The sequence below is a fragment of the Podarcis vaucheri genome (assembly GCF_965113315.1).
Source record: "Podarcis vaucheri genome assembly, chromosome: 8".
Classification (NCBI taxonomy): domain Eukaryota; kingdom Metazoa; phylum Chordata; class Lepidosauria; order Squamata; family Lacertidae; genus Podarcis; species Podarcis vaucheri.
This window is the reverse complement of record NC_138766.1, coordinates 4,798,261-4,817,057: the sequence shown is the minus strand read 5'-3', so window position 1 is coordinate 4,817,057 and position 18,797 is coordinate 4,798,261. Positions and strand designations below refer to the sequence as shown.

The 18,797-nt window shown below is 46.9% G+C and overlaps 1 protein-coding gene across 1 annotated transcript in view; it reads left to right on the top strand.

The window, feature by feature from the left end:
• The first annotated feature begins 9,056 nt into the window (after positions 1–9,056).
• Positions 9,057–18,797, top strand: part of SYNDIG1 (synapse differentiation inducing 1) — a 31,867-nt gene continuing 22,126 nt past the window's right edge. The window contains exon 1 of the mRNA XM_082234662.1: positions 9,057–9,118. The gene's annotated coding sequence lies outside the window, so the exon portion shown is untranslated. The remainder of the gene's footprint in view (positions 9,119–18,797) is intronic.

The window sequence follows — 18,797 nt, the reverse complement described above, 5'->3', positions numbered from 1 at the left end:
TTGTCAGCACCCGGGGCAAGGCAAGTAATTTGCGCCCCCTAACCCGTGGATTTGCGCCCCCTAACCCTAACCCCCAGATGTTGCCCGGGTGCGGCCGCCCCCCCTGCACCCCCCACGCTACGCCACTGAAAGGGATCCTAATAGAATCGTAGAGTTGGAAGGGATCCCCAGGGCTATCCAGTACTGTACAACCCCTGCAGCGCAGGAATCACAAGGGAAGCATCCATGGCAGACAGCCATCCAACCTCTGCTTAAAAACCTCCACGAAGGAGAGACCGCAACCTCCCGAGGGAGACCGTTCCCCTGTTGGACAGCCCTTACCAGCAGAAAGTTCTTTCCGATGTTTAGTCAAGATTTGATTGGAACGTGAATCCACTGGTTCGAGTCCTGCCTTCCCTAATGGAAGAATACAAGCTTGCTCCATTTCCCATGCGAAATGCCCCTTAGACATTTGAAGATGGCTATCATATCTCTTCTCAGTCTCCTGCCTTAGGTTGATGGATCGGTGGACCTCCGATGGGAAGGTAGTCCAGAGGGAGCAGGCCTGGACTAGGAACCCTTGACTAAATGCTGAAATCCTCACCGCAGGCAGGAAACTCGCTGCCATCAACAGAGGAAGAGCAGCGCTTACTCCCCATGACCCCACAGTAGCTGCTGCAAGGCCTGTGACACCCAGATCTTTATCCCAACAGAAGTGCATGCTTTTAGTACTTTGGTGGGATTTGTCTTGGTGGTGCGTCCTGGAGGCTGCTCTTTAAAATGGAGGCTAGGGACCCTGTGAAGATTGAATCACCTTGCCAGCTGACTATAAAAAGCTGGTGGAACTGGGGGTTATGACCTGGCCTAAGGTGGTGTGAGTGTGTCTTCTGTGTCGCTCCCCTCTACACTTGAGGATCTGGAAGCGTAGTTGCATCCCCAGGAGCCAGAAATGGTGGTACCTCCCTGCTTCACACTAGAGGAAAATGAAGTGAAAGGAGACAGGGATTTCTAAAAATGACGTATAATAAAAGTGTCCATAGTGTGGTGGTGGTGTAAGTCAGGATGGGGGGGGGGAGCTCCCTGGTCTCCCTCAAGAGAGGTGTATCTTTGCTGGAGAACAAACAGGGTTCACTCATTTTTGAAGACACTGTTTATACCTCATATGAACAAGGCAGCAGTACGAAAGAGTAAGATGTCTTATCCCTTCTTTGCTATTAATCTTGGAGGGTTTTGTTTTTTTAAAAAAAGACTAAAATCAACCAAGATGGAACTGTGTCAGGATTGTCCTTCCTCGCTTCTTTGTCAGAGGCAGCGAGATCTGTGGGCAGAGACTGGTGCTTGGCATTATTGTTTTGTGTGGTAAGGACTATGCCAAGCACCCCATCTTTCCTCTCAGATAAAATAGTTTAACTCAGGGGTCCTCAAACTTTTTAAACGGGGCCGGTTCACTGTCCCTCAGACACTGTTGGGGGCCGGACTATACTTTGAAAAAAATGTGAACAAATTCCTATGCACACTGCACATATTTTATTTGTAGTGCACAAAGAACAGGAAAAACAATACAATATTTAAAATGAACTATAGTGGTACCTCGGGTTAAGTACTTAATTCATTCTGGAGGTCCGTTCTTAACCTGAAACTGTTCTTAACCTGAAGCACCACTTTAGCTAATGGGGCCTCCTGCTGCTGCCACGCCGCCAGAGCACAATTTCTGTTCTCATCCTGAAACAAAGTTCTTAACCCGAGGTACTATTTCTGGGTTAGCGGAGTCTGTAACCTGAAGTGTATGTATCCTGAAGCCTATGTAACCCAAGGTACCACTGTCTTTTAATCGGCATAAACTTATAAGCATTTCAATGGGAAGTATGGGCCTGCTTTTGGCTAATGAGATGGCCTACTCATGGATCTCCCTCACCCCCATGACCCAGTCTACATGTGGGCCTTCCATGCCCCCATCCCCACAACCCAGCTTATACATGGCTCCCTAACCCCCACGACCCAGCCTATGCATGTGCTTCCCTAACCAGATCCCCAAGACCCAGCCCACACCTGTGTCTCCTTAAGCCCCATCCTCACAACCCAACTTGCCCGCGTGTCTCCCTAACCCCCACCCACCCGCCCAGCTTGCACGCCTGTCCGCCAACCCCAAATCCCCACACGCCAACTTGCCCGTGCGTCTTCCTACCCCCAGTCGTCACTGTCGCCTGGCATATCACAAACTCCATGTCACAGCCCTGCAGGCGCATCAGAACCAATGGCACAGCCAGGGGCGAGGCGGGCACCCCGGGAGGTGGCATGAGAGTGCGGTGTGCTGCAGCGCCAGCAAGGCTCTCACACCAGGCCCCTCCTTGCTCACGGCTGCAACCCATCCGGGGTGGGGAGACGGGCAGGGAGAGGCCCAGGCAGCGCCTCTCTCCTCCGCAACCCCCTCCCTCCCTAACTGCCTCCTCCTCCTCCAAACACAAGAGAACTCATCTTCCTCTCCCAACCCTGGGTGGGCTGGGTTCAGGACCCTGGCGGGCTGGATCTGGTCCTTGGACCGTAGTTTGAGGACCCCTGGCTTAACGCACCAGGCTTCTGAAACTAAACCCACTCAACAAGTTGCTCAGAAACATCATTTCACTGGGGTGCGGTGTCACATTGCCACATGTCGTGCCTGTCTCTAATTGTGGCTGCCATGTTCAGAGAAAGGGGGTGACCCACATGAGGATGTGGACATGAAGGTGCCTTCCATTAACTTTCGGGCTAGCAATTGACATGCCAGAATAAACACAGTTGAAAACCCTTCATAAATTTACCCAGTTCTGCCTTAAAACCAGTAAAGAGTAGCTTGGCTTCTCCAGCTGGGAAACACTTCATGTTCTACAATTTGTTGAACAAGCCAACACTTCTTTTGTCGAGCGCAATACTGCAGGCAGATGTGGGACCCATGGACACAGCTGCTGGCCTCCTCCCTTGGGCAGCTTGTAGCGGTTGCTGGAGAGCAGGGGGGGGTCTGCTGCTGCTGTGGGCCAGCCCTATGGGACGCACTGGCTCTGAGGGGCAGGCAGAGGGGCAGGACCGCCCTGGGTGGGAAGAAAGGCAGAGGAGAAAGACACAAGGAGCCTTGATTTAAAAACTTGTGTGTGTGTGTGTGTCTAATCTTGCCCCTGTCTAAAATTTATTGGTGTGTGCTTTTCTTTTCGTAAATCTACCGAATAAAATCAAATCAGGATTATGGGTTTTCTCAGGACAGTGGAGGGCATGTGCTGTGTGCCGTTGGTGTAGAAGTGGTGGCACTCACCCTTCCTCTGGTAGGAAATGTTCTGCAGGGAGGTTGAGGAGGGTCAGGGAGGGAGGCAGAAATGTCCCTGTTTTTATCTGAAGAATGTTGGAGGGTATGACACACACACTAACCACTTTAGCAAGTCTCCTACTGAGATTCTATTATTAGTCTTGTGCCCAGTTTGTCTTTTAAATTTGTTGCCACACAATTCAAAAGCCCATTTTGGCCACACCCTTTTGGGCATGAGGCCCCCAGAAAGTTGACCATAGATCCCTGGCCCCAAGGGATTCGCCACCCCTGGTTGAATATTATTGTCGGTATGTTGTTGCTTAGAAGGAAAGCCCCAAAATATTAATTTTTATTTTATTTTAACCTGAAGCTTAATCAGCATTAAAAGGCTTATAGCATTTGTGTTAGCCCTCACAGGCTAACTCCCATTGGCCACACATTCAGCAAAGAGGAAGGCTCTCTCTGCATGGAGTGACAGACATGTACGAAGTTCCTTTGCACAAAGAGGAGACTGCTTAGCACAGACTCTCTCTTCACAGGGAAGGGCGCTAGGCTTATGTACATATGTGCGTAACACCCCTTCACACATGCATCACCCCTTCACGCAGCGTCAGAGGATGCTGTGCAGGCCAGTGGAACCTCACGCACTAGTCCCCACTGCTTTTCCGGACACCATGCAGTCTGGGGCAGCCTTCCACTAGCTGCAGGAAGACCCAATGGGGCTGGCAGGCTGTGGGATAGTGGAAATTTTGGAGAGGGGCCTTGGCTCCCAGCCCCCACTAGATGGCGCCCCTGGTATTGGGAAATTTTCCTTGTAATATGAACGTTGGATTGTCACAAAATACAATCTTCCAACCCCTCTCCTAATAACAGCAACAACAACAACAACAACAACAACAACAACAACAACAACAACAACACCACCACCACTCTGGGCTGCTTACAGCACATATAAAAACATAGTAAAACATCCCTACACAGGGCTGCCTTCAGATGTCTTGTAAAAGTTGTGCAGTTCTTTATCTTCTTGACATCTGATGGGAGGGCGTTCCACAGGGCAAGTGCCACCACCGAGAAGGCCCTCTGCCTGGTTCCCTGTAACCTCACTTCTCACATGGAAGGAACTGCCAGAAGGCCCTTGGTGCTGGATCTCAGTGTCTGGGCTGAACGATGGGGGTGGAGACACTCCTTCAGGTATTCTGGTCTGAGACCATTTGGGGCTTTAAAGGTCAGCACCAATACTTTGATGGCACATGTGCCTGGAAGATTCTAGGACAGTCAAAGAAACAATTAAACATTTCAATAATGTGTAGTGTAGTATAGTATATATATTAAAAATTGCAGAATATGGATAGATATCTTTTCAAAATGAGAGCAAGAGCATCAAGTGATACTGAGGACAATCCTTGTTTTGATTTGTTTTTAATTAGTTTTTATTAAAGATTTTCTTGTGTAACAAAGCAAACAAGAAAGAAAGGAAATCCTGCACACGTCCTCTTTTTTTGGGGGGGGGCTACATGCCCATCTGGGGATTTTTTACAAGTTATAGCAATTGCCTGGTTTTGGTGGGGGGTTGATTTTTAATTTTACTTTTTTGTGCTCAGGTGATTCTGAATCGTGCTCGGGCTCCGACAACTTTCTTTTGTCCAGTTTCGTGTTCTTATGCAGCTGCATTGTTTGATACTTTCCGGGTGTCCCCTGATCACATAATAATGTAGTTGTGTTCTATGCTATAAATCAAAGATTGCTATGAGTTGTTTCCTTTTGTTTTCCAGCGTATTTCTTATCAATAAAAAAGTCTGAGAACCACTGGGTTATAGCCCTCACACATCTCTATGTGTGGAGGACAGAGGAGTTTTCATCAATATATAGATATAGATATAGATATAGATATAGATATAGAGATAGATATAGATATAGATATAGATATAGATATAGATATAGATATAGATATATATGCAGAAATCTCATCTGGCTACAAGGCATGTGGTGGCTGTTCACATTCAGACCTGCATCCTTCCCTCCACATATTATGGCAGTGGCAAGTGACTGAGGAGACAGGCCTCTAAGGAACAGGGTGTATTCCATAACTTCATGAATAGGGGAATGATAATTGGGGGGAAATGCACTTCACACACATATTGTAAAGCAAGAGCGAAACCTAACATGGAAAGCTACCATATCACTTCCTTTCATCATCTTGAATTTTAATTTATCTATTTACCCAAAGCTGTTGGCAGTGGCGTAGCGTGGGTTGTCAGCACCCGGGGCAAGGCAAGTAATTTGCGCCCCCTAACCCGTGGATTTGCGCCCCCTAACCATAACCCCCAGATGTTGCGCCCAGTGCGGCCGGCCCCCCCTGCACCCCCCACGCTATGCCACTGGCTGTTGGGAATCACATATTACAGCAAACAACCAGTGTTATAAGAATGGCTATGTAAGGGGTACAAAAAGTGAACAAGGAAGGTTGTGTGTACTTCATTGCGACAATGAAACTTATTTTTGGGAGCAGTGTGTGTCTGTGTGTTCATGCAACCTTTGTTCAGGGTACTTAAGCAATGTTGCATTGAATCAGAAGAAATGGGAACTGAGAATCAACTTCAGCCTTGTAGCTATGATTAAAGGGAAGGAAACTGCTATCAGTGATGTGAAGCAGACCCAACTTGCATATGTAACAATGCATGTGAATTTTCTGTTCAAACAAGCAAAGTAAATGTACACCTGGTCACATTGCAGTCTTGATTGTGCACACAAAAAGAAGTAACTTATATGAAGTGTTAAATGTGCAGATTGAAGCAGTTTCATAATTTTGAGCCAACAATGTGATGAAAGAAGGAGAAAATACAGTTTTTGGAAGCATCCGCTTAAGTCTTCTTAACAGGCGCAAGGCAAGTCTCATCTGTCATTGTGTATTCAGTGTTGAAGAGGGAAGTCAGGTTAGAGCTAAAGCATCTCCAAGAGCAACTAACATGATTCCAGGACTGAACATAAGTTAAATGAGTTTGGCCATTCTAGCTCTTTTCTAAAATGGGAGGATGATGGCACATACACTTCTGAGCTGACACTTTAGCACTAAACCAGAAATGTGTTTAAAATTTCTCTAAAAATAGGGGTGAAATGTGATGTTGAGCAACCCTCTGGCTGCCTTGACCTCACACTTTGCCTTGTCTGCGGTGCAGATGAGCAAAAGGAGAGGAAGCAGAGGCAGGCGGCACTGAGGAGAATCAGATGCCCACGAGGTGTGGGCCCCTCAGCACCACCACCCACTCTCCTTCTAATATGTGCTTAAAGGAGGGGAATTGTGCTCAGACATACATCTGAGAAGTGAAGTATTTGGAAAATAGAAGCATACACATTTGCATTTATCATGGTTAAATGGCTCTGATTCAAAAGGAAAGTCACAAATACGCGTCAACAGTATGTAAGGTCCTCCGTGCTTCTACCCAAAGATCTGTGTCATAACAATGGATTTCAGTGTCCTGTGCAGAGCAATCCTAAACGTGTTCAATCAGAAATAATCCCCACTCAAATTCAATGGGACTTATTTCCAGAGAAGTGCACACAGAATAGTAGTCTGGGTGTTTAACTCTGTGCAGGATTGTGGCCTTGGAATGATAAGCGCTTTATGCAGAGAACCTTTCACTAGCAAATATAAGCTTTTCTAATGTTTTTATCATGGAAATCCCTTACATAGGATATTTCTAGATGTTAAAAAATGTGAACCAGACCATAAAGACCCACTTTAAATAAAGAGGATGGAAAGTGAATGTCAAGTTTCTAGCTCTCTGTCGTTTAAGGCTATTATGTGAACTAAAAAGTGCTGGAATGCAGGAATTTCAAAAACCGAACATAAACCAATGGCCTTAATGCCATTGTTTATACAGGTCTGGTTTTCGGGACAAAGTGCCTTCCTTCCCTCCTCCTAGTCCTGCCCAAAATGGGTTGGACGGAGGCTTCAGCTCACGCTGTTTCACAAAGGTGACAGTGACCAGCAGAGAGGGCAAGCACACACCAGTAGCAAACCATCAGGACAGGAAGCTGCTCTAGGGGTGGCGGGGGGGGCGGGGGGGAAGCTGTGAGCTGCTTCAGAAATCATTGTCCCTGGATGACTTCAGGGCTCCCAGCCTCCCTTGCAGACACGCCCTGGAGAAGAGTGGACAAGACAGAGAATAAATCCTTGTTCCAAAGCCCAGCAGAGTTGCCTACAGTGGAGGCCCCTTCATCCCTACCAGAGACCAAAATGGCTGGCTTCTCTCTGTCCCAGGAGACAATGAAGGAGTAAACCTTTGGGGTTCAGATCAAGCTGTTGGAAGGTTACAACATCTGTTGTGGCTGTAGAGACTGATACAGGACAGATATGTTTTGTTGCAGCTGGGGAAGATTAAGGCGTCCTGTTGTGCTGCTGCAGATGCACCGCAGCAGTTCTTTGCTTTGCACTCCTCCCAGTGGTCGTCCCCCCCCCATCACTACTATGAACTTGACTGGTACTACGGTCGTCTGCAAAGGATTCCCACACAGTGATGTTGAAGTTGCCGACCTTCATGTCACATTTGCAGAAATCTTTGTGAACACAGAGTTGATCTGCCAATTGCCCTGGTGCTGGAGGCCAGCGCCCCCTAGAGGACGTCCTTGGGGATCCTGTCAAGTGGGTTGTTTAAGAGACAGGTCTCTTTTATTTCCTGAGAGGTATCCTTACTGAAGAGTGGTGGCCAAGGAAGCAGGGAGGAACTTGCTTGAATCAGGGCCAGTCTGGCCCCCTGGCCCCCAATTTATATGTTTGTGAGTTGGTGGGGGTTAGCTTGCAGGATGCCCGAGTCCCTTGGGGTCCTGGATCCAGCAAGGGTTAAAATCTAATGGAGGATTCAATTGTTGAACTGACCAGGCAAGCTTCTTCTGGAGAACCAAACCCTGGGTAAACCCCTGGAACCCCTGGAGTCTTGCACCCTTCGGAGACTGGGGCCGGATGCAACAATATTTCCATCCCAGCATTCTGGCCAATGAGCAGAACATTCCAGCACAGTTGCCTACTCTCTCCCAAAAGAAGTTCCCTCCTGCCCTTTGCAGCATCAGAAGGTGATCTTTCTTTTCCAGAAGGCCTTTCACTTGGGGGCTCCAATTGCCTTTGCTCTCGAGCCCGGCTGCTGCTTACTCCTGCAGTAGCGTAGCGTGGGTTGTCAGCACCCGGGGCAAGGCAAGTAATTTGCACCCCCTAACCCGTGGATTTGCGCCCCCTAACCCTAACCCGCAGATGTTGCGCCCGGTGCGGCTGGCCCCCCCTGCACCCCCCCCACGCTACGCCACTGCTCCTGCAGTGATGTGATTTGCCTGTTTCACGGGAAGCTGGCTTGCTGTTGGTCTTGTGCCCTAGAAGGCTTTCCTGGGCTGGCTGGCTGGGCGCCCGACCGCGTTGGCTCGCCTGCCATTCTCCGCCGCTGGGCATCGCCTGCGTTTCGCGGGTTGGCGCCGACGTTTCGCGCAGATTCGCAGCCTCCTGCCTGGCTGCCGCCTGCCCAGCCCGGAGCTCCCTCTAGGACCCGGGGGGATCTTTGCGCGCCCCCCCCTCGCCGAACCGCTTCTCGGTGCAGGGCTGTAAATTCCTCCTGTCAAGCCCCAGATGCGGCAGCAGCAGCAGCATCGCCTCGCCGCTCTCGGCTCTCCCCGGGCGGCGGCGCTGCGCCCCGGCTTGCAGCCTTCGTGACATGCGGCAGCTCCCCCCGCCGCGGCGACTGCTTCCCCGCGGGCTGCTCGCCATCCGCTGCGGGGCTGCCCGGCCCGGGGGCGCCGCAGGGTGAAGCCGCAGCCTCGACGGCCCGCCCGCCCGCCCGCCCGACGGAGGTCACCTTGCGGCCGCCGCTTGGCCCGGAGGTAAGTCCCGGGAGGGAGATGGAGCCTGCGTCCGTCCCGCCTCTGCCCCAGCCAAGACGGCGACGAAGCCTCGCGGGGGGGGGGACGGGGGGGGACACGACGCCTTCCCCTTCTTCTCCCGCGGTTCCGAAGTGGCGCAGCGCTGCGGGGAAGGACCCTCGACGGAAGGGCTCCGGCTGCTGCCCGCGGGAGCGCAGGCTGAGTCGCCGGGTCCTCCGACGGCAACGCGGAGTCGGCAGCCCCGATCTTCCGGCAGGCGAGGCATGTGGTTTCGCCAGCTGGGCTCCCCCAAGGCGCCGCGTGGGGCATTGCTGCCCGGGGAGACTCCGAGAAGGGCTCCCGTGGGACAAATCCATTCCGGTAATTCCCCACCTGCGAACCTGGGCTCGCAGAATGGTCGAGTTGGAAGGGACTCGGAGGGTCATCTAGTCCAGCCCCCTGCAATGCTCCGCCTGGGGCTCGAACTCGCGACCTGGAGATAGTAGCCTCCTGCTCTGCCCATAGCTGCACAGGCGCGCCGGGAGCCCCTGAGCAGGACGCATCTCCGGGGTCCGGCCGGCAGAGAGGCGCCTCCGCGGAAGAGAGGCTGCCACTGGCCACTGGGTGCATCGGGCGGAGAACTGCCTGCCGCCCGCGCTCAGCTCCGCCACCATTTCCAGTGATTTCTCCCCAAGGGACGCGCTCTCTGCTTCCTTCCCAAAGGGTGAAGATTTATGGGGAGATGCTAAAGGAAGTCCCTTTGGCTTAGAATGCAGAACAAACTTCTGTGAAAACGACGAACAACACATTCTTATGCAAGTCTACTCTGAAGTAAGTCCCAATGAATGCAGTGGGCCTTACTCCCAGGTTGAAACTTATTAGAGCAGCAATAATAATAATAACAATAACAACAACAACCACACCCTTCTGGCTGGGTTGCCCCCAGCCACTCTGGGTGGCTTCCAACTCATACAAAAACATAATAAAACATCAAACATTAATAGCAACAATCTGATCCAATATAAAACAGTCACAACAATTTAAAAATAAACAACTTATATCAAATAAAGCAATATTCAATAATCCATTAGAATCTAATAGTAAACAGTAAAATTAAACATCAGCAAATAATAATTAAATTGTTTACACTTATCAGTTACAATAATTACTAATCTATAATCAATAAAGGAGATCATGTATTCTTCCAGTTCATCAATATAAATTTCTTGGCTACCATTAGAGCATGTAAAATCCATTTTCGTTGTCCAGTTGTTAAGTTCCATACAGTAGGTATATAGTACAGCAGAATATACTTTTTCTGAAAATTTTAGTTAAAGGCATAATCTCCTTTAATCAGTGGATTGATAATATGAACTTGTAATTTATGAGTGGACTGCTTAAAGACATAGACTCTGCTTGGATAAATACAACAATATTTGGAACAAATTTATACAAAAACTAGTAGGCTATTTTTAAAAAATGTATAATCAATAAAAATAACAGCAAATCACAATGCATAAAATACCACAAAACATACAAAACCATATAAAATGATCAAATTGAGAAACAAGGACACACAAATTATTCTTAAAATTAAAAAAAAAAAATATCCCTGAACTCCTCTCTTCCCAGTTGCGCCTGCTGTTCTCAAAGTCATAGTCTGAGAAAGATTCCCAGGCCTGGAGGGGGGCGCAAGGCAGGTAGAAAGAGCCATTGCTCGTAAAAGTGCAACTATTTGTAAGCTCCACTGAATTTTGGAAGTCCCACAAAATTCAATGGAACCTGGAAGTAAGTAGATGTCTATAGGATTGTGTGGGTGAAACTGCTGTTTATTTCCAATTAAAAATTGATCCAATCAGGGGCGCCGACTTATAAAAAATATTGGGGGGGCCCATACCGGGGTCCTGCTGCTGCTTCGCTCGGGTAGCCGGGAGAACGCAGTTCGAGGTGGCGGTGTTGGGGAGAGACCCTCGCTCAGGGCGACACGAGACTTGGCGGCTGGCAGCCTATCTGGGGGGTTTTGGAGCGTATTTCGGCGGAGCCGGAGCGATTGGGGAGGAGGGGGCTTGTTGCCGGATTCTTCAGCTGGGCCGGAGATCCGCTGCTGGGGGGTCCCTGGGCCGAGTTGTGAGCCCGGCCTGCTGAAGGGAGATCCAGCCGATTGTGCGACGGGGACGGCCGGGGCTCTCCGGCTAGGGCACGCGGCTGGCTGGCTGGCTGGCTGGCGAGGGAGCAGGTGGGGAGGAGGCGGGGGTCCTCACTCTCTTAGGAAACGCACCCGCGCGCCCGATTGCCATGAAGTCCGAAGGGTGCGTGTGTGGAATTAAAAAGCAAAAACGAGATACGGGCAGGGCAGGCAAAGAGTTTTCCGCAAGAGGATGGAGGGCAGGTTGAAGAGAAAATCACTCAGGATGAGACAGTCAAATCAGCCATGATAAAATGGGCTCAGGATATTGGGTATAACATCATGTTTGAGGACTGGGAAAGGTTATGGACCACCAGAATGAAATTCACGGCATGTAATGCCTTGAAGGAAAATATTATGAAAATGATTTATAGGTGGTACATGACCCCAGTCAAGCTTGCAAAAATATATCACCTGTCTGATAATAAATGTTGGAAATGTAAGGAGGCTGAAGGGACATTCTTTCACCTCCGGTGGACTTGTCCAAAAGTGAAGGCCTTCTGGGAAATGATCTATAATGAGTTAAAAAATGTATTTAAGTATACCTTTCCCAAGAAACCAGAGGCCTTCCTCTTGGGCATTGTTGGCCAGAAAGGGTTAAAGAAGGATAGAACTTTCTTTATGTATGCAACTACAGCAGCAAGAATACTTATCGCAAAATATTGGAAGACACAAGATTTGCCCACACTGGAAGAGTGGCAGACGCAATTGATGGACTACATGGAACTGGCTGAAATGACTGGCAGAATCCGAGATTTGGGAGAAGAAACAATGGAAGAGGACTGGAAAAAAATTAAGGACTATTTACAAAAACAATATAAGTTGTATGAATGTTAAAAATTTACACGATTCGGAAACTATAGCTTCAGCAATTAGATTTGGGAAACAGGAAATTATATTTTAAGTAAGAAAAGGTCAAAATCTAAGGTAATACTATGTTTAATTTAAGATATAAGTAACTGATGAAAAGTATGTTAAATTTAGAGGTATAGTATTTGAAAAGTACAAAATAAGGTACGAAACAAGGTAATAATTTGCTGATATCTTTATTATAAAGAATGCAGGGTAAGGGAGATGCGAGGAAGTCCAGTTAGTTATATAAAAAATGTGTTGAATGGTTGGTTTTCTTTTCTTCTTTTTCTTTTTTTCTTTTTCTTGTTCTTTTACTTTTTTCTTCAGTGTATGTTTCTAACTTTGTATTTGAAAACTTAATAAAATATTTATTAAAAAAGAGAGAGAGAGAAAATCCTTTCGCTTTTCTGGGGTGCAGGGAAGTCTCAGAGCCGGAGGTTGGGGAAGGGACCCCCTTTGCTCTGCCCTCTTCTCCCGTCTTAGATTCGCATGGGGGTCCCCGCCCGAGCTTGCCTGGCCACCGGGCCACACAAGGGCCGCGCTCTACGCGGCGCACCTTGCTAGCCGCGCAGCTGTCCTCCGCAGCTGCGGAGTGGCCCTGCACCAGTGCCCAGCCCCTCTGGGCGCCCGCTGCGCTGCCAATGACAAGTGGGCGACGTCGCCATAGGCATCCTCCGAGTCTTCCAGCCCTTTTTTGGGTTGGAAGCTGTCTCGTTCGCCCTTCTCCTTTCTTCACCCTGCGCGCAATTTTCCTCCCTCGTCTCCCTCCCCATTTCTCTCTCCTTCCTTCCTTCCTTCCTTCCTTCCTTCCTGACTGACTGACGGGCTCGGGCTCCGGCTCGGGCTCTGGCTCCGGCTCGGGCTTTGGCTCGGGCTCGGGCAGCCACAGCGTCGGCGGTGTTGGCGATCGGCGGCGCGGGGGGATGGCCCTCCCGGGGGAGCCGGCGCTGCTCAATGGGGTTGCCAAGGAGACAGGCCGGCCGCCCCCCGCCCCCGGCCCGGCGCCCCCCGCCGCGCCGGTGCCCGTTATCGAGCTGGTGCGCGCCGGGCGCCCTATAAAAGCCGCGGACGCGCCAAGCGTCTACAGGCAGAGCCAGCGCGGCGCTCTGCTGGAGGGGCGCCCGAGATTATTGGGGGGGCTCCGCCCCCCCAATAAAATTTTTAAGGGGGCTCGGGCCCCCTCAAGCCCCATGGAGTCGGCGCCTATGGATCCAATGCATTACTGCAGTAATTCTTCAGCTGTGGTCCATGGGCCACCAGTGCTCTATGGCGTTCCTTCAGGTGGTCCCCATTATCACAGCGACAGTAATTCAGAAAAGCTTCTAAACTGTATTTCCAGGACAAATGGTGATACCGTAAATGTCAAATTGTAACTCTTTCTTCTGCACTTTAATGCAGCTACACTGAAAGTCCAGAGAGAAGGAAATGGAGAAACAGATAGATGCCAAAATGTCTTGACTGAAAAAAGACTCAGTGATACTGACCAAACTGTGGTTCACACCTGTTCTAGCATGGTAGTCCACAACTCCAAATTTACCTGATATAGTGACACTGATTTATTGTCACATGAATTCTGAATAATTTTTATTAACCGACCAATCAAATCAAACCAAATTACATAAATTCCAAATTACACAGCCGAATTTTAAATTTTTGTTGGGGGTACCCATATTTCAAGTTCTGAAGGGATCCAATCAACTTCTTGCTTCTTACTGCTGTTTTAATGTCCACAAATCTAACCTTATGATGTTCACAGTACTATCCAGTCCTTTCTTATTATTTTTCCACATCTCTTGTTGTTATTTTCATATATTTTTCCTTTCTCTTTGTGAATTCTGGACCTTGGGTCTCCAGCCACTGTCAGTTTCATGCATTTTTACTGCAGGTTTGCCCATTTTCTATAACTAATTCCTGAGATTCTTGAGACAACCAAGTAAAATTTTTACATAATGCTCCTGTTAATGTGGAATTTGTTGAAATATTTATAGTATTTACAAAAGCTATTCACAGTTTTTCTTAATGGAAATGGAAGAGCACCAATTATCTGAATGCAAGATATTGCTTCATAAGGTTATAAATACTTTTCCTGAATACATACAGGTTACACAAGCAGTGTTCAATATAACAACCTGAATAATTTTAGTAGTTTTATTCAGGATGAAGCCCATTTTGGCAAGTATCAGTGGGATATCAGAGTTTGCATTTTGCCAAAAGTAGGTCAATGTGATGATTGTTACACATAGTCTCAGATCATTATTGTAGGGTTGCCATATTTCAAAAGGTAAAAACCAGGACACCCCAAAAATTGTTGAGATGTGTTGTTTTTACAATAATGCCAAAAAAATGCAGTTTTCCCATTGACTTGCCTAAGATCCAGGACAAAGGGCCACACTTCAGAAATCCCCCCCGGATGTCAATTCCACCTTTGTAATCCTGGTAATGCTGAAGCAGAAATAATCCACGTGATGCCAAAGTGCACTTCTCAGTTTAATTCTCATTAATTTTCCACACAAATGTTCTATATAATTCGGAAGCCATTTCTGCTGCAATACACAGGAGGCCATAATGTCAGAAAAACTGGTGGTCTGCAATGAGCAAGCAAGAATACAATGAAGTTTAAGGTTTAGGTTTGAGCAAACCTCAAATCGATTGAGACTGACCTTTGCAGAGTTCACTACACATCTAGCCTTTTGCCACCACCACCTTCAGAGCGAGGTAATAATAAACCTGTATGAATAGGGAGGATAAGAACTATTTATCATCACAAATGCCATATTAGTTTTATCAGTCTTTAATTTGTGGTAAAAGTGGGCATCTTCAGTTGCTTCAGGGCAAGGGCACTTTCTATCCAGATAGTAACTTGATCAAGCGCATTGCTTCTTAGGTGGCATATTTGGGGTCATAATGCATCCTGGTGATCTCTTTCCTCCCCTTAAACACCAGCTGAGGCCATGGCAAGGAGCTGCGAAGCCCTAAAAAGTAGGTTTTCTTTGCATTTGCAGTGCAGGTGGAAGCCCTTATAGCATAGCAGCAAATCAGAAAGTGCCCCTTCAAATCTTGCCTCTGCCATAAGCATGCTGGACACCCTTAGGTAAATCATTGTCCTCTCAGCCTCTGCTCCCCAGCCCTAGCTCAGGGGTGCTGATAAGTGCTGGGAAGGATTGCTGTGAATTACTTTTTGAGAGCTAAAAAAAAAAAGAGCGCTGTATAAATGCTTATTAATAGGTTGCAAATAACCATGGCTGTGTGAGGACATGTAGAGTCACACAAATGTAATTCCCCACTGCAGTCTCTCTCCCTGCACCCAAGAGCTTCTCCTAAGAGTTAGGAAAGGGGTGGGATGGAAAAAAACAAGCAAGCAGATGCACAGAGGGCATTCCAGGCCTTTCCTGAGCTCCCCACCGGGAGAAAGGTGTTGTTTTGGGGGAGAACGCAGGAGCTTGCAGTGTGGAAGAGGAGGTGAGGAATTCCCCTGTTCTCCAGGAGTGTTACATTAGATAAATCCATTACCTTATTTTATTGTGTGCTTTTGTAGCAAACAACATTCTAATGCATTAATGATTGCAAACAGAGGCAAAGGCTGTTTTTTAAAACATAGATTTAATTAACATGAAGCACAAGAGCTTGATTTTGTGCCCACAGAGTTTGAGTGAGTCTGTCTGTGGAAACATGCAAAACTGCAGCTTCTGCTCATGGTGAATGTTTCACCCAACCTGTTTGCCATCTGGGGAGAGCTGTGTGGTGCTGAGCCTGAGCATCAGCATTAACTCTAAGTAGTCTGTTTCTCAGAGTAGAAGGTGACAGAGTAGATTCACACATTACTCTGCTAATGAGGAAAATGCCTGTATTTCAGACCTTGTTTTAGAATCCTGTGGAAGCTTAAACATTGGCATGAAACTGCGGCGTTGCAATACTATCCATCAAGATTTCAGTGGATATCCAGCAAAGGATTTAAATTGATTTACCAATGCCAGGCTATCTGTGATATCAACAACAGTTTGCAAATTACGTACTGTTAATTACATAAATATCACTGTCTGTACTTGACTGCATTTCATTGCCCTCTGGCCATAGCTTCATACATCTGCTGAAGTGGCCTGTAGTCCACAAAGCTTATGACACAAGACTCTGTCCTGTTTGCTGCAGCAGGCTAACTGTGCTACTCCTCTGTAAATCTTCCACCAGAGGCCAATAAAGAGATCGGGAATGAGATGCTCCCAAGATTGGTTTAAATTGTCACATGTTTTGAACAGTAAGTGAGAAACCTCTTCTTGTGATATGGCACCTAGCTTAAAAAAAAAAGCTAATGAAGAGAAAATAGCTGATATACCCTGGTAAACGAAGTATGACTGGTTCCTATTCTGCTACTTAAGACATGAATGGGTTAGGTCTTCTTGTATCTCTGGTGGTGCAACAGAGTTTGTTCCCTTCTACAGGCAAAACAAGTACGTGTTTCCTCACTCTGAAGGTTAACAGGCAAACCAGCTTTTGCATTGCAGTCTCAAAGCGCACGGTGCATGCCAATAGCTGGGTGTGAACAATTTAGGGTTGCCATGTTTTCGGAATATGCAGCAGAATCCTTCCCTCTCCATTTGGGATACCTGTCCTCTTCCACTGAGCTCACTGCTTTGGGAGAGGAGGAGCACACTGAGCGGTGAGGGAGGCAGGGGACTCCTGGCAAGTGAGCCAGATCAACCCTGGCGATCAGTGGGGTAACCAATGTTGCAGCCAGTCACCCTCACTATCTTTGATAGGAGGAGCATAATGCATGTGACTGACTAGCGGTAGCTGTGTTCGTTTGCACTGTATTTGGTCATGTCTGCAGGTTCAGAAACCAGTTTAGAATTCAATTTGCAAACTTAGCTTCTTAAATTAATGTAGCAAAGTGTGACTATAAGACAGATTGTCATTTACATATTATAATTAGATGCTATGCTCTCATATGTTTATCTCAAGGAGGATTAAAAAATTAATTCAGAAGATAATTTTTAAAACCTAAAACTAGGAATTATCATACTTAGAATTTGCTTTGGTATATTTGTTGTACTTTGTTTACACTGTACTACTCAGCCAAAAGGTTCTTGTTGTGGTGGCTAACTCACAAGTTAAAACCCATCAAAAAATAAATAAAACAGAAATGACAGTTGCGATAGGAAATTTTGGACAGGCAGTGGGTACCTATATAGAACCCACTCAGGAATTAACCCAGGAATGTGCTTTGACAGATGAGATGATGGAGGAGGCTGTTGCTGGACCTCGGGTGGCAGAGATGGAGGGAGCTGTGGTCCAGCAGGAACATGAGTCGTTGGATTTGGTGAATGAACCTGGAAAAAGTCAGATTTGGAGAGACGGAGATCTGCTTGGTTTGGAGATGGGGGGCTGGATGGACCCCCCTATGCAGAGATGTTTTGATTTTTCAAGTCTGGCTTTGGGCTGGGGGGAGCTCGGAGTTGTGGGGGCCCCTAATTTTGGAGGGGCCTTGAAACATGCTTTTAAATGCCACATGGATTTCAGTGTTGACTATGGAAAAGGGGCTGACTTGTCGAGAAGGGACAAAAATATTGTCAAGTTGGAGTCTCCCCGAGTGAAAGGAGCAGAAGACAAAGTAAAGTACAGGTATAAATATAAAGAAGACCTGCGGAAGGGACATGGAAGAGACTTAAGAGCCTCGGATATAAGGTCACCAGGTTGATGGACTAGATGGATGGGATAGAAAGGACTGACAAAACCCGAGACCAGGAGAAGAGACGATGGATGAAGATTGGAAGAAAGTTTTAAAAATTTATTTAGAAAAGTATCGCAAAATTAATGAGTATCAGAAAAATGTTGGAATGAAATTAATTGGCTTTAGCAGAAATGTTAAAAAGAAATATGTAAGAATATGTTATGGTTAAAAGAATTTGGTATAAATAAGATTTAAGTTTTAAGGTTTAAGGTTTTTCATGGTAAGATAAGGTTAAAATAGATCAAGGTAATTTAATGACAGAATATTGTGAAAGATGGAAAGGATTTGCTGAGATAATTAACAACTAGAATACAAAAAAGGGAGGTGTGAGGAGACCGATGAAATAAGTTAATGAAAGTTAAGGATTTGGGAATATTGGATTTGTTTTTAAATTTGTTGTATATTTTTGTTTCTTGATTGTGCTGCATTGTGTGTTTTGTTTTTTCTTTTTGGTTTTGGTTTGTATTGATTTGTATTGTTTAATTGTTATTTTTATCTATTCTTTTCTTTCTTTTTCTCTCTTTCGTATTTTTTCCTTCTTTTTTCTTTGTAACTTTAAAATGCTCAATAAATATCTTTTTTTAAAAAAACCAAAAACAAAAAAACAAAACCAGAGAGTGGTCATTGGTGCACAATTGGACTGTGGCCGAATTACTCCAGTGCAGGGTACTTGAGCTTGCCTTGGGAGAAGAAACAGAAATTTCAGCTGCCATCAGACACAGCTGCTTCTTCTTTAGCGATCACTCGAAGCCAAGTAAGATTGTCTTCCATAAACACAGTCTTAACAGTGAGTCTGTAAGTGACTGTGGAGCCAATTCTGGATCCACATGACCTTCCACAATGGGGACATAGGTTTCCGGGTTGGAGTTGATCACGGTGAGGGTTTGCCAAGCGTGCCTTCCTCTTAGCACGTTTCTCCCTTGCGTCCTGAATTCAAG